General features: G+C 35.0%; 1 protein-coding gene across 1 annotated transcript in view; it reads left to right on the top strand.

Annotated features, from left to right (window-relative positions):
* The window catches only part of ZFHX4 (zinc finger homeobox 4), a 227,282-nt gene that overhangs the window by 142,819 nt on the left and 70,216 nt on the right, over positions 1–14,247 (top strand).

Below are 14,247 nucleotides of genomic sequence, written 5' to 3'. Positions count from 1 at the left end.
TTCTCTCTGTGTTGATTTCCTTTACATCACTGTGTTCATTGTATAAATGGTTCTCTAGGTTCTGCTCACTTGGTTCTGCATCAGTTCAATCTTATCTTCCCAAGTTTCCTTGTTTCCTCACATTCATAGAAAAAACATTCTTAAAAGAGGCTGAGATACATACAATTAGGAGTCCGCACACAACTTAGTGAGGTGATTGAGATTTCTGTATTTTATAAATATTTGTTCTTAGAGGAACCTTTAAACTTATTGTTTAAAAATTATTTTAAAAAGCTCTGTCCTCCATTTTACCTCCACATTTGCAGGCTGTAAATTGTCCACAGAGTAATGCATCATTCAGTTTATGACATCTAATAAAGGCCTCCTGCAAAACATTAGAGCCAGGTGCCTCAACAATTTGCTTTTCTGCTCATAGCTCATTGTTCTCCTATAACCTAAAGAGAATGAATTCCATTTGGGCCAGTTTCACTTTTATCACTTTATTTAAATCATGACACATTCTAAAAGCCACACGGTATCATTTGGTGTTGATGTAAATAATAACGTCTATGTGTGCGTGTGTGCATGTGTGTGTGCTGCACAGGCGTCAGCCTCCTACAGATGCATAAAGACAAATGCGTTTACATATTTGGGGGGGGGAAGGATTGTATTTTCAGTAATTTGCTTAGGTATAAAAAGAAGGATATTGTTGGAGATGCATTGATGAATCAAAAAGATGAGAACCAGTAAATGAAAAACAACTTCAAACCTATTTCTCAGCCTATAGCCAGACCATCATACTCCTTTGTTCTTGTGCAGGTTAATAGAGATTGAGGAGATGGGCAGAGGAAAAAGCATTGCAATTTTCTGCTATTTAAGCTTGGCGAAATGGCACTCTTCAGGAAGCAGGAGAAAGTATGAAAGCGTAATAGGCATTTTAAAAGTAGAAGTCCATATAGCTGCTTGAGGGATTCTCAGATTTAGGCATGCATGGAATCGCGAATGAGATAATCAGCATTGTGAAATTGAAACCTGTCTGCTGCCTGCTGCTGTTCTTCCCTCTTTCACTGAAGTGATTTGTAACACTCATCTTCTTCAGGCAAGGCAGCCTTCAAGATTATCCAGAACTGTCAATAGTAATTGCCAAAGTATTTTATTACCTACAGAAAATCAAAGGAATTTTATAACCAACAGTTATCAAGTTTCAATACACGGTATAAAGAGAGCCATTTTAGTTGGAATACAATCGTGTTTGCCTGGCTATAATGTTCTTCAGACAATTCCTGTGCAACCAACTACAACCTTCAGTGTATTTAAGCTGGAGGTGAGAATACGCATATGTACTTGTAGCATATATTTTTTTAAAATTACATAATGCTTACAAGCTTCTGCAAGCAAGTGTTGTTTTTTTTTAATTGCTAAACAAATATGGCCTTGCCTAATTGTTTCTAAAAAGAGAAAAAAAAAGGTTTTGTGAAACTTGAGGTCGTGTTTAAAGTTCTGCCATCAGAAATTCCCCTTTACCTGGTGCATTTCCTATGTTTTATGGAAAAGAAAGTGCTTGATCATTAAGGAAAAAACAAAAGCATAATATAACAAACTTTGTAGAGAACAGAAAAGTGTAAGCTGTAGGATTGTGGACACTGGAAGGGTTGAGGTATATATGTTCCTTTGTTTTCAAAGAATTCTTTCCATTGCTCTGAAAAGAACCTCTTCATTCTCACATTCACATTGGAATTTGAATGTCCTTATTAGTTAACATGAAATAATGAGAAAAATTCTTCAAAGCTACTGATATATTTACCAGCCTTTGAGCTCACTTTCTATAGAATGAGGCCTGAGAAGGTCTTTGTGACCAGGAACAGAAGAGGCTAATGCAAGGTATCAACTTTCTATGAAAGTCATATTTTTCACTAATTCTTAAAGCCATGTCAACACACATGAGATGTCAAGTATCAGTATGCAAGAATCTTTTAACTAGCAAGGTGATAAAATATTTATGAGCACAAGGACATACCTCTGCAAAGTTCTGTTGGGCTGATCTGTATATGGATGGAGGAATGTGCTTCAGTTTCCTTTGATCCAGTTTTTCATTTCGTTCCTGAAAATAATGTTAAAAACACAAACAGAATGGACACGATCAGAATTTCTCTGCTTTGAACATTATAGTAGGAACGTCTTGATAGTATAAGGATTTTTAACAGTAACTGCATTTTTTAAAAAATGTGGTTTTCTTTCTAGTAACTATTCCTAATATTTACTAGAAATAAAATTCCTTTAGGGTAATGTTAAAATGAAGGTTAAAATAGGGGAGACTTTTAAAATACAATGAGCAATTAGAGAGTTTGATAATGATATATTGGATTTTTAGTGCATATTTTAGCTTGTGCTGAAAAGAAGAATACCCAAATATCCCTAAAAAAATTCCTAAAATCCAAAAGAAAATCCCTAAATAGAACATTTTCCAACTTACTTCTGCTCTCTCTGTCTATTGATTTCTCCTTAAGAATAGGCAGAATGGTGTCATGGAAAGAACACTGACTCGGCATCAGGGGTGTAAGTTTGAACCGGAGCTCTGTTACTTATTACCAATGAGATGACCTGAACAAGTCATTTAACTTCTTTGGCTCTCAGATTAGCTAGTCTATAAAATTATGAGGTTGGACTAGGTGATCTCTGAGATTCCACCCAACTCTAAATCTGTGATTCTTTGACTATTCTGCTGTTTACCATTGGGAGTATTTTGCTTTATCTTGAATTTTTTTTTTCTGGGATCTCTTATCAACATAATTTGGGAAAAATGAGTTATCCTGTTGTAAGCACTCATATTCTACCTCCTCAATGTTGTACTCCTTTTAAAATAGGACTCATATATTGATGGTGTATAATTATATCATTTCACTATCTTAGATGAAAGTAAATAGATAATGTCTTTTATATGTAAAATAATAATCTGATAAGTGATTATTTGCATGAGTATCAGAAAATTTTTCAAATGTGCATTTAAAGCGATTGTTTTAATAAACAAAATGCGTATTTAAGAATAGGTCTATTAACCCCACTTCTCTACCTCCCCCCACAAAAGAGGAAAGAAATTATTTACCTCCAAGATAAGCTGTCTCAATGTTTCCTCAAATTAGAAATACTGCTCACTTTTCTCATTTTTTCCATACGGTAAAACTTCTTCACCAGTAGTAGGATTCTTTGTGTGTCATGACTAAGTAGATGGCTCAGATGTTCTATGGACCTAATAAAAGTAATCTGAATACATTAGTAAATGCTTTTTCTCTTTAAGGTTTAGTGTATGTCAGTATTCCAAAGTCAGCTTTTGACTGAGATTTGTTTTAGCTCATGGAGGACTGGTATAACCATGTGCTTTTAGCCCCTTAGTAAAAGGGTCATCTGAATAAATAAATACTTGCTGAGTTTGAGATTTAGCATTAAGCAACCTTCCACCCCTTGTTTAAGATAAGGGACCCTAAATATTCAAGGAATCAAGACCTTTAATTGGTAGTATAAATATCAGCAGTGATAGTGTCCCTTTAACCAAAACCAGCATTTGTTGATTCAATAGACAAATCCATATCCTGGATTACTTTACAATTAAAGGCACTGGCATTTTCAATGGACTTTTTCACCACATGATAGTAACAGTTAGGTCTATGTTTCTGAAGCCTTTCCAGACTCCTCTACCCCCAGCTCTACCAAACCCAAGAGGGGCATTGGAGGAGCTTCCCTTAAGTGTACTTGATTACTGTGGTCAGAAGAAACTGAGTAATTATGTTCATTAAATCCAAAGAATCTTTAAATATTTATTTATTTAAACAGTCACCTGTTAGGTTTAGTGTTGGATTAAGCAAGGTCAAAGGTTACAGAGAAGGGGCACAGCTGTATTTGTGCAGGGCTGTACCTGATCCCAGCCTCCTGTAGTGTGAGCAGTGGTAAGTGAACTGTTTCTGTGTTGTTCACTCACTCTATCAGATCGAAACCCAGTTCAATAGCATTCAACTAGCTCCCATTTGAAAGATTTGTCTTACAAAACCCTGAAAACGGCTCTGAACATGCATACATTGATTTTGTTGCTGGAATCTCCTGAGCTTTGATGAAAAAGCAGGCTCCACGTGCAGGTGAAGAGGGTTTACCTCTTCAATATTAAAAAGAGAAGATTAAGGATTTCTGTTCTGCAAAGGCTGAACTAATCAGTGGCATGCAAGGGTAAGAAAGTTGGCCTTATGCCTACAGTACTACATTATTTTCTATGGTTGAACAACAAGTTAAAATTTCTCCCATTGCCTCCTATGTGTTGCTGTAGCCATGATTATTCCATTTTGCATGGTTAATCAAATGACCAAGGGTATAAGAACAAAGTTGTTTTCCATGTTTTACAGAAGATATTTACTGACTTTATTACTTGGGCATTCACTTTAGTTGTAGCCAATGAAATGAAAATTTTGTAGGAATAAAAGGGAAAAAAGCACCCAAATGAAATAATATTTGAGAACCAAACAGCTCAGTATTCATAGCAGATCTATAGTTATCCTTCCTTATTTGGAATTTGAAGTTTAGTTCCATTCCATTAACTTCTATCCAAAAAAAGGGGGGAAGAGGGAACGTGTGAAATTATTTAATTTTTGCAAACTTTCAAAGTTTTTCTCTAAAGAATGGGAATTATTATTTGAGCTTGTTGACTTGAGAACACTTAACATTTGTTCTTGGTATAGGGAATTCCTGTGCTTCATTTTTCTGTGTCCAAAGGATATATGTAACTCTACTAGAATTTCTTTTTTCACATTGGAGGATTATGCAGTGTTCTCAGACAGTTTCCACACATTTCTCAGCAGGGAATAGCAGAATGAAGTGAATGCATCTCCACTAAGAGAAGGACAATTTTACACCCTGTAGCACTAACTCCTGTAATTATTTGTGTCCATCTTAGTCATGATTTGGGTAAAGTGGTTTGAAACCTTCTTGAAATTATGGTGTCAGTAAGCCTTTGGGTAAAAAAAAAAATAAAAAAAAAAGGTTTAAGTAAACTAGCCATGCTGTGAGATATCAGACATTATAAGGTATCAGAAAAATGTTAGATATATCTGGAATCAAATCTTTCAAGCATGTCTGATCCATTGTAACAAATACAATAACAATGCTGAAACAAACTCTATACAGACAGATAAGACTGGATAAGAGAATTTCAGAAATTAGATAACATTTATTTTCCATCATTTATAGGAATCACTCAGTTTGCCTTTTAGGCATATGTTCCCTGTACTTTCATGGCTCCCCCAGCATGGCACATCAAACAGATCCAATTTTCTATCACTGCTAAATTCTAGCTTCTCACTCCTCAAAACATGTGAAATGAAAAGCCCAAAGAATAGAGCACCAGGTCCTAGGCATGCAATGTTCTCTAAGTTTGAGAGAATGGCTGATCAAGAGATTTTCCCACCTGAAAGTTCCCTATACCAATCACAAACCCATAAACTAGCAGTTCCGTAGCATAATAGACGAAGTGCTGTCTGCAGTCAGGCAGATCTGAGTTCAAATCCAGCCTCAGGCACTTACTATCTGACTCTGGGCAAATCACTTAACTTCCCTCTACCTCGGTTTCCTCGGCTGTAAAATGGTAATAATAATAGGATTGAGATAATTGTAAAGCATTAAATACTGTACCCGACATTGTACACACTATAAAAATGTGAGCTATCATTATAGAGCACTTAGCACAATATCTGGAATATCCTATACTCTATATGTTAGCTATCATCATCATCATCATCTCTAAAATTAAGATGATAATTAGTGATTCCAGAGAAGAATTGAGGAAGTTGGAGATCTAAGACCTACATTTCAGGCTTTCTAAGAGTTTAACTACAAATTTCATACAGATCTAGAACTCTATTTTACTGAGGTATTCAACAGTGAGTTTGGCATATTGTGTTAGTTTGGTTATGGATTAAATATGATTAATGGTACAGGAAAACCCTTAGCGAACAACTCTATGTGGAGGTGATTGGCTAGATGCAGTAATCATTCATTTCACAGGAAGGCAAGGTACTTTACTTAGTCCTAACCTTCACTCATAACTTAATGATCACATGATAGTGGATGTTTTCAGCCCTCAAAAAAAAAGCAGATAAAATCACACTCAAGCTTTAATTACTTGAAGTGCAAATATTGCATGACTGGAATCATAGTGATGCATTATTTCAGAGTCCTAGCAGTGTCCCAGTGTTTTTCCACTAGGGTAAAAAGCTGAACTTGTGGACTTTTTCCCCAGGCCAATCCATAAAGATGCCTTTTTCACCTCTTTGATGTGATAAGGAAGTGTTAAATCAGAGTGAATCCTTACTCTGCACCTTGGGACTCAGCACTGCTTAAACCAATTTTTACTACTCCTGGGTTTTGTAGACACCGAGCCATGCATCTCTCTCCCTCTGCAGATCAGAGAAGATTGGAGCAGTCATCTAGTGCCACCTGCTAGCACTTAATTAGGATAATCATCTAATTTCTGGTTAGAAATAATGGCATCTTGCACTTTTTAGTAATTGTAACTTCCAAGATATATTCCATATTATATTACACTAATATTATGTGATTAAATTTTTAGGAGAGGGTACTTGTATCTGGATACCCCTGCCTCTGGTCTTTACTTCCACCTAGTATCACACAAGTTCATTCTCCCTCATTTTGATGCTAAAGCTATAACTTACATAAAGCACAACCTTAAAAAGTTTGATTTAAGACTTGAGGAACAGAAAACAAATGCTATTGTTAGAAAAAAAAATTGAAACTCTAATATATAGAGCTTCTTGAATCATTTTATGTGATTGGCAATTCATTAGACAAATTACAAGCACTTTAATATAAGGTCTAAAGAACATTGCTACCAGTTTGGATGTTTAGCATAATTAGACTTTAGCATAATTAGTCTAATTTCACAACAGGTGAAAAGGTAATAGATGGGCCAACTCTTGGTACTTCATTTTATTGAAAAGAGTTCTAGATCTATATACATATAGGCACACACATTTTATATATATATATATATATACATACACATACATTATATATACATGTATATATTCATACATATGCATACATACACACATATGTATTTATATATGTGAGTGTGTTTTTCCATAGAAAAAGCCAGTAAGAAAAAATGCTTTCTAAGGTTGTCATCAATAACCAGAAAACAAAAAAACACGATCTTGCATGACTGAAAAGAGGATCCCTCACTCATATCTTTCACCCAGGGTTATGGAGACTCTGCTATGTTCATATGTCATACCCTCTGGATGTCTATTTTTATTCTTTTAATGTAAGATTAGAATATGTAAAGATATATGCAATGTGTTTGATCAGTTATCTCTATTATGTCCAGAGTTCCCATCCAGTAGCAGGCAACGAGGCCAATGCAAAATAGGAAGACAGTTATAGCTCTCATATCTGAGACCAAATTCCCTGATCTATTCATATGTTTATGATTTATTCTTCCATCTTTTGGCTATACTTCTATTTTTCTATTCAGCAATATTTATCTTCATTAAGCCAATTTTAAAACGTAAAATCACTGTGAAATTTAATTAGTGATAAATGCTCAGAAAGGTATACTGAATACAGTTTTCTAACCATGATATTAAATAAATTTGGCTTTAAAAATACATATACAGTATTAAAAATAGGAAATATGATATCACATTTAAAAAACACTTCATAAACAATGTTTTAGCTGATATTGATCATATGATAATCAATATATACATGTTAGTGATCTTGTTGGTCAATAGAAGCCAATAGAGCTTTTACTAATCGATAATACAAAGATTTCATTTATTTATACTGTTTCACAACACAAAGTATGCTGTCTTTAACCCAGGTACTTTGGAGAAAAAAAAATCAGCCCTTTTCAGGGTTGTTTTTCAGACAGACACTCAAACAGTCTAAGCATTCGTCATTGAATAATACACTTAAAAAGCTTAAAGATAGCTTACCTGTTCCTCTATCTTTTAATTCTGTTAGATTTTCTATTCTTCCCTTGCGTTGTTTTGCACATTCCTATATCTTGCAGTATCATAGACCCTGAAGACCTAGTAAGCGAGCTAAAGCCTGATGACGCTAACGAATCCCAGCACAAATGACTGAATCGATAGGAAACCAGCCACTGCTGTTTAAGTGTATCGATAAATGTACCTTTATTTTCTCTTGAAAGGATAAGTGTCGCAGTTAAGAGTCCTATGGATCTCTTAATTGAAAGTTAATTTTAAATCAATAAAGAGAGTCATTTAAATATTGATCAGCCCTTTCTACACGAATTGTTAGCTGATTTTTTTTGAAACAACTTTGTTTAAATGCAATCAATATCCCACAATCAGTGTGTTCTATAAAAAATTGACAGGTGTTCCCAAAATGCCTTCTAGGCATATTCTTATCTGTTTACATATGCAGTAAAGATAGTCCAGTCTTTTTTCACATGCATCTAGATGTCAAAGGGGAAAAAAAATTGTGTTTTCAAAAGTGCTCTTAAATACTATGGAGCTATATTAAAATATATGTTTATTCTATCGTGCCTTTCATTTACCTTCTTCCCATCTTCCTACAATCCTTTCTTTATCACTATAGAGGTTTGGAATTGAATGAAGGATATTCAGGTTTTTGATCTGATAGGTATCACTCAAACTGCCTTATTAATGCAGACTACCTGCAAAAGAAAACTGTCACTGTTTTTTGCACACCGCAAAAATAGACAGATGTATTTGGAGCATATGCATTGTAGTGCTTATATATAAATATGTGTGTATGTATGTATATACACATATATACATACATACATATTGTATATATGTATATATACATACATACATATATTCCATTAGCTTTGCTGCTCTCCACTGAAAATTATTTAGCTTTTAATGAATAAGTTTTTTTTTTGGCATGCATGACTGTGTATGGTGTGAATATCAAGGGGTCAGACTAGCTAGGACTTTTATTTTGTGTTCCATACTTAGATATCATCTCTCTTCGCATAGCAGCAAACAGCCAAGCTTTCTTTCATTTCCATCTGACAAAGAGAGCAGCCAAGTTAAAAGGATATAAATTTCATTTCATGTGATTCACCTTGATTAACCTAATAAAGTAAACTCAGCTACATGTGGCTTTCAACATACCAGCAAACAGAAACCTCCAGAAACATGGCTTCCTGCCGCAGTCTGGCTGATATGACTCTGGGGGCAGCCTAGAACCTCTGACACCATCCATGCTCCTCCCCTTCCTACTCCTTTACACCAACCCCCACCCCAACCAAGAACTGATTTTTAAAAGCACAGATTGCATTTTCCTCCTGAGTCCCTTCCTATGTGACTGTCTAACCTGTTTTTATTTATGAAGCTATAAATCTAAGGTGTGAAAACCATTGTTATTGTTGTGGTTGCTGTTGTTTTTTCAGCTGCTGCTGTTGTTTTCTGAAAGGCAACTTTTAAAATTTTTGGTAAAGAAAAAAATTGAATTAGTTGATTAGCCAGCAAATCACTTTTTGAACTTCAGAGAGATCTAATTAATGAATCAAATCTATATAAATAGCACAGTGTCTCCACAAATAACATTTTTGTTTTTTAATGATGTCACCTAAGTATGAAGCAAACCAATGTTAAGGTCTGCAATTATGTTAACTGACATTTGACTGAAAAGTAAAAATATCACATAATTATATTGCTTTTCTAAATGACAAGGTAAAATATAAATCCTATAATTAAAACTGTTTGTGACATTTAATTGCTTAAGTCTGGAAATAATAAACAAAATAATTTTTTTCCCTTTGCATCCTTTTTTGAGCATTCTAAAATTCCAGCATGAAAAGCTATATAAACATCCTGGGGCAGTAGAGCTAAGAAACGGGTCTGTGATGGATGCAGTATAATTTGTACTATTTTTCCTATTATGACAAACTCTTTCAGCTGTTCTGCAAATCCACTCTTCTTTAATCCTTCATTATTGTCCTCTTAATGCAACATCTCAGAACCCATTCCATTCCATTTTATCTGTTAGAAAAGCTATATCAAAAGGGAAGATTAAAAAAGAAATGGTCGGGTATCATTAGTTCATATGCATACGGGTTCAGCATGTGAAGATGCTTTTTCTAGGATCAGCCTTAAGATGTGAGTGATAGATCTTATTTGTCTGATAGAGTTGACCAGGGAAATAGAGCTACAGCTGGTTACTTCATTAGGTCCTCTCATTGATTGAACCCTGCTGAAGTGATACAGCAGCCTCCTCAGATAACTGCTGGTAATAGAACAAAATGAATTCTTATCACAGAGATTGGAAAGGCCATTAACCCTGGCCTCCAATGCTTTTCAGAGGTCACAGACAGGAAGCCAAGCGGTGACTGGGAAAACTGTTTTCTGTCTAACTACAGGTCACGTTGGAGGGGGTGGGTGACTTTTTTTACTCTTCAGCTTCTGTACAGATGAAACTGTTACACTGGCAGATGTTAATAATCAGCTGTAAATAAATATTGGAACCAGAAGAAGAAAAATGAGAAAGCACAGGAATTTATTTCAATAAATATTTAATAAAAGAACAATTGTTACTGTGATATTTATTGCCAGTTCTGTTATGGTTTTTTTTTTAAACTAATACTTTTCTATATAAATTGTAAAGTGAAATACATAGAGGCACTTTTAAAAGGAAATTTAATATGGCTTTATATAAAAATACCTTTCCTTCCTTCCTTCAAAGATGAGGATTATAATTGCCTACTGCTGCCTTGCTGGCCTGTTATTACTCGAAGCCTATCACCAGTTCATCTGTGAATTAGTGCAAGGCTCTGTTTGCCTTTCACCTGGTTGAGAAGGGTATATATCTAAGTAACAGGCCTATAATTTACATTTAATGCAACCTTTCAATTGACCAAGAGCCCACAACCTAAGCCCCCATCTCACAGCTGAGGACTTTCCCACATTTGTCAAATCAATGCCACTCTAGGATCAGCCAGGAGGACTCATCCATTTTAATCTCAGAGCTGCACATGACAGTTTTCATGACCCTGATGAGGAGCCTGGTCATTATAGAAGTAGTCTTGTTCCTAACATGTTTGGCTTGAAGAGGAAAACTTATATGGATTTGGAATGTTTAGCCAAGGATGCATCTCATAAATTAAAAGAGAACATTGTACTCTTCATTACTAACATACACATATGTACATCTGCATATATAGAGACACACACACACAACACACACACACAAATGTTTTAAGATATTTTTAGCACTATGTTGGTGGCTTCTATACTTGTGATTGTAATTTAATTTCTATGTCTGTGGTGGTGTGGTATTCTCTGTTGGAGCCAATCTTTCACAAGGAGTAAGTTCGTTTAAATGTAAATAGGGTCCTGTGGATGGAAAAAAATGACCTACTTCATGTCTTGGGGGATCCACCCAGGCATTTGGTTTGGCCTTCCATGAATAAATAATAACAAAGAAGGTGTGTGCTGTCATTGCTTTATTTGAAACACAAGAAGTAGTTTGGTGCAACAGAATCTAAAGCACAAAACTGAGAATGGTTTAGATATTTTTACAATTCAGATCCTCATTCTGATCAAAAGGCTTTTTGGTAAGGGAAAAAAAACTATTTTGAAGATTTTGGATTATAGATACAGAAAAAAAACATCTAATGTTAAGGATGTGACTTTTTCAGTATGAATGAATGGATTCCTCTCACTTCCACTAAATTATAATACAGACCTTACATTTTACATAATTCAGATATTAGTGGAATGATATTGAGGATTTTAAGCAAATATAGCTAATACTGAAGGTGGGCTGATGTATTGAAACAGTTATGTAATTTAATGTTTTTTTTTGCATATAGCTTTTTAATTTGTAGGATGTATGGGTTAATAAGTATAGGTTTTTAAAGAATTAAGTTAATGCATTTGCTTATCTCATTAATCAAGAATGTTAGATTCTATTGTAGATTTTTCAAAGCATGACAGAGAGGCCTGGAATTTGTGTGTTTGATACCTGAGGTGAAACTCATGAAACTTTTAAGCTTACAATTAGTTGTGTTATGCACTATGAACCTTAGCAGAACTCTGAATTCATTCCAAATTGTGCAATAAAGGACTGGTATTTACTCTTTGCTGAGATCTAGCCTAAAAATGTTTGATAAGCTTTTTTGTTCCTCTTTCTACAATGCAGCATTAGTTGAAGTTGAGTCAGATCTAAGCAATGCAGAACTTGCCATCTAGACTAAAAAGCAGGATATTAATATCCATGGTCCTAGGTCATATTAGGTATTCCTGTAAAGCCAGGATTTCTGTCCTGACTACCACTGAAGGCCTAATGTTTGCAAAGATGCCTTTGTATCATTCATTTTTCTCTTTTTACCTGATTGAACTGGTTAAGTAACAGCAACAATAACTGTACATTTGGTTTTCCTAAAGATTTCAGAGAAATAAGTGGATCATAACTACATAATTGCTAAGTTAATGTGTATTTCTAATGTACTAGATTATTTGCCATTGGGGGGGAAATGAGATTGGATGGCTTGGTTTTTTTTTTTAATAATTTGGTTGCATTCTTTCAGACAAAATGCACAAAAGCATTCAAGATTTCTTAAAATATCTATGCATAACATATTGTTACTATTTTTTTAAGACAGAATGGCTAGAGGTAAGGAAAAGGCTCACATGTTTTATGGTGGTACAGGAGCCTCCAAATAATCCAGTAGTCAGAATCCCATAGTATTCCTCAGTATCTATATCATTGGTAGCAATGTGCATGGATGGCTAATTCAATTCAACAAACATTTGTTGAGAATCTACTATCAATAAAGCACGGTGCTTGGTGTTGATTATACACAGGTGAAAGATATTCCTTGCTCTCATGGAACATGGTTGGAAGTGGGGAGGAGGATATGACATGGGGCAAATGAGGATATTAAAAGATAATAGGAATGCAGTGTACTAGGGATGAAGGAGAGATCCAAAATAAGTACTCTAGAAAAGTTTGAGAACATTTCTAGCTGCGGGGTGAAGTACGGAGGGGAAAGGATAAGAAATCAAGGAATTCTTCATTGAGGAGGTAACATCTGAACTGAACTGTGAAGGGTGATGGTGGGAGGGAGGGAGGAGAGATTTCCAGAGGTAAAACTGAAGTAGACATGTGTCCCAAGCATTGTGGGAGGGGAAGGGAGAGTGATATTACGGTGAAGAGTACCAGGATAAAATCAGAGAATAGATAAGCTGTCAGTTTTAACTGGAATATAGCATAAAGGAGGGTAAAATAAAATAAGTCCAGAAAATTAGGTTGCAGTCATATTATAGGGGGCATTAAATGACAGTATTTTCCTCTAGAGGTATGAGGGAAGGCTAGGTAGGATTTCACAAACTAAAATTCTATAGAGGATATTATTTCAGGAGGGATAAGAAGCTCTCTGGGAAGGAAAGAACATTTAATCCTCAGACAACAGTCTCGTGAGTTTTGCCTATATTTTCTGGAAAATTCTAGAAGTTTTGCTGGGGGGAAAGTTAGGGAACATCTAGAAATGGATTGGAAACAATGTTCACAATGAAGCAACATGATGTGTGTGTGTGTGTGTGTGTGTGTGTGTGTGCATGTGTACATGAAAATTTACCTAGATTTTTACAAACACTTTGATAAACGATGAAGTGATGTCAGCTAGATAATAGTACAATTAGTTGTATTTGGAACTTTTTGATTGGTAGGACCTAAGGAATAGTCGTTAGTTGTTCAATATCAACTTCTACACCTTCTATTTGGTTCTCTTCTGCCCATATGCATTTGTTACCTTGGATCTAGGGTCCCTTTATTCCATATATACACATATATGTGTGTGTGTGTATGTATATATATAATATGTATATATATATAGAGAGAGAAACCTAGTTATGAACTATATAGATGATTTTCCCAGAGTAAACATGTGTATACATGTTATTTCCTCCAAATAGAATATAAGTTCCGTGACAGCAGAGGTTGTTGTGACTAATTTGTGTTTGTATCCCCAATACCTCCTACATAGTAAGCATTTAATAAATGCTTATTGAAAGAATTAATAACTTTGGTCTCCAGTGAAGTGCCCCAGGGATCTGGCTTGGCTTTGTGCCAGTCAACATTTGCTTATATAAAAGCACAGATGGCAACATTATCAAATTTGCCATCCAAAGTTGAAAAATATAGCTATGCACCTGACAAAATCAGTATCCAAAATGATCTCAAAAAGATGGAACATTGGTCTACATTTAATAA

The sequence above is a fragment of the Phascolarctos cinereus genome, unplaced genomic scaffold (assembly GCF_003287225.1).
Source record: "Phascolarctos cinereus isolate Bilbo 61053 unplaced genomic scaffold, phaCin_HiC Scaffold_4;HRSCAF=312, whole genome shotgun sequence".
Classification (NCBI taxonomy): Eukaryota; Metazoa; Chordata; class Mammalia; order Diprotodontia; family Phascolarctidae; genus Phascolarctos; species Phascolarctos cinereus.
The sequence above is the reverse complement of the archived record's forward strand: the minus strand, read 5'-3'. Positions and strand labels throughout refer to the sequence as shown.